The following is a 314-nucleotide window of genomic DNA, read 5'->3' as shown; positions in this document are numbered from 1 at the left end:
TCCAGTAATGGAGAGTCCATGAGCTCCCTCGGCCGTCTGTGCTAGTGCCTCACCATTCTAACAGTGAAGACATTTTTATTGATATCCAATCTAAGCCTACTTTGCTGCAACTTCAAACCATTGGTTTGTGTGGCGAAATGCCGGACTAGCGGCTCCGGCACCGCTTAGGGGAGCCGCGGGCTTTGCGGAGTTGTGCGAGCACGCGGCTTGTGGGGCGGAATTGAGGTAGCTCTTAGCCGCCCTCGAGGTTCGCCGAGTTGGCACAAGTAGACGACTTAGAGTAAGTAGTTAGTGTCTCTTAATCTATAGGGTGT

The sequence above is a fragment of the Crocodylus porosus genome, unplaced genomic scaffold (assembly GCF_001723895.1).
Source record: "Crocodylus porosus isolate Cpor-Errol unplaced genomic scaffold, CroPor_comp1, whole genome shotgun sequence".
Lineage (NCBI taxonomy): Eukaryota > Metazoa > Chordata > Crocodylia > Crocodylidae > Crocodylus > Crocodylus porosus.
Note: the sequence above shows the minus strand (reverse complement) of the source record.